Below are 1,912 nucleotides of genomic sequence, written 5' to 3'. Positions count from 1 at the left end.
TCTGTTTTGTCTATTTGTTAAACTGCTTCTTTTATCATTCCATCATTTCTACTGTTTTCCACATACTATACTGTACTTATAATCCACATTATGGGTTGCGAAAATTAATCAAAGCAAATCCAGGTTTTGGCTTGGGCACACTGTTTTTTTTAAAAAGTAATCTCTATAAATTTCCCATTCCTTTTGGAACTTTTGGTTAGGCTGTCTCCTAATTTTCTCCGTCATTTTTGCCAATTCAAGATATTCAAATATTTTATCCTGCCATTCCTTTTTTGTTGGTACTAATTCATTTTTCCAGTTTCTAGCTATTAATATTCTTGCTGCAGTTGTAGCATATAAGAATCTTCTATTTTTATCATTTGGGATATCTGAATCTAAATAATCTAGATAAATGGAAATGTAATTAAAACAACTTTGTGCAGAAGGAACAGGTATTGCCACAACCCCATCCTTCCCCACAGGGCAAAAATGTGTGTTTTTATCTGCTGACAAAAAAAGCATAAAATGTCAGTGTGAGGCACACCTTGGCAGGGAGAGCATTCCATAGACTGGGGGTGGCCACAGAGAAGGCCCTGTCATGCGCCCTCCTAACCCCAAACTTCATTTGGTGGTAGGATTGCATGTAGGGTCTCCCCTGTTTATCTTAATACCGGTACATGGGCAGGCTGATATGATCTCGCTTTCATTGGTACTTATTTCCAGGCAAACTGATGCAGTATTGCAGCCAAAGTTTTTGTTTTTAAAGATTTAAAAATTGGACATGCGGCATATTTAAAGCACACGACTTTCCCCCAAAGAATCCTGGGGACTGTAGTTCTGTGAGGGGTAAACAAGAGTTCCTAAGATTATTTGGAGGAAGTTGTTCATTTAAAAGGCATGCACCTGCAGCATGGCTTGCTTCTGTTCAGCCGGCCATGCCCTTTAATGACACTCCATTCCCCTGCCTGTCAGCCAGCATACCAGGTCCTCACCGGTCTGGAATCCTCAGAAGGCTTTAAATAGTGACATTTGAGGGGCAGTTTTTATACATGTTTGTTTTTGTTATATCTATAAATGTCTGATATTTTAATTTTATTTCATACTCTGAGCACAGCTTCTCAAAGCTTGAACTTATAAAAACTTACATAAGCTCAACAATGCTGCAAAAGAGACCAGTTGGCTTATCAATTCTTATCAACTGAACATCCCCAAGCATCGGGCACTTGACCTGAAGGAATTGGTGACAAAATTTGCAAAGGAAAACACACACTAAGTGAGATTTTGATGTGCTTGAACTTGAAACTTTTAAGAGACTTTTATTTGAACGCCAGAATTCACAAGGTTATCCAAAATCATTTTGGGTGCTAAAAATGTTTTCTTTTGTATTTGAGAAAGATAATCAAAAAGAGGGTTATATTACTTGCTCTTGCAATTTAAAATAAACTTAGCAGTTCCAAGTTTTATGCTCTTCATTTTTTTTCCTACATCCGATCTCGAAAACTGAAGCTAGCATGAAGATAAATTCAACAGTGTAAATAAGTTTTGATGGCGTTCACAATGGATTACTGAATGGTTTAGTTCATGTAAAATATGCAGGGATGTATGGTATGCAGAATGAAGCACGGAAAGAGAAGAAGGGATCACTGAATTAAGGTTGTTTAAATGAATAGCAATTTTGGGTGTGTGTGTGTGTATGAGAGCAAGTAGGGCGCAAAAAAGCCTGGCACCTCCCTCTTGCAGGCGTGAGCGGATGGTGCCCTTTGGGGAACGGAACAAGGAGCAAGGGTCCTGATACCCAGCGGGGCACAGAGCTTTAGATGGGTCCTTCTCTCTTTTAAAAAGAAACTTAATCGCAGCTCCCTCGGTCTCCACGCCGCCTCGATCCCTCAAAGCGCAACGCAGGGGCGGAGACGTCCTGCTCAGCCCTGCCCTC

The sequence above is a fragment of the Lacerta agilis genome, chromosome 12 (assembly GCF_009819535.1).
Source record: "Lacerta agilis isolate rLacAgi1 chromosome 12, rLacAgi1.pri, whole genome shotgun sequence".
Taxonomy (NCBI): domain Eukaryota; kingdom Metazoa; phylum Chordata; class Lepidosauria; order Squamata; family Lacertidae; genus Lacerta; species Lacerta agilis.
The sequence above is the reverse complement of the archived record's forward strand: the minus strand, read 5'-3'. Positions refer to the sequence as shown.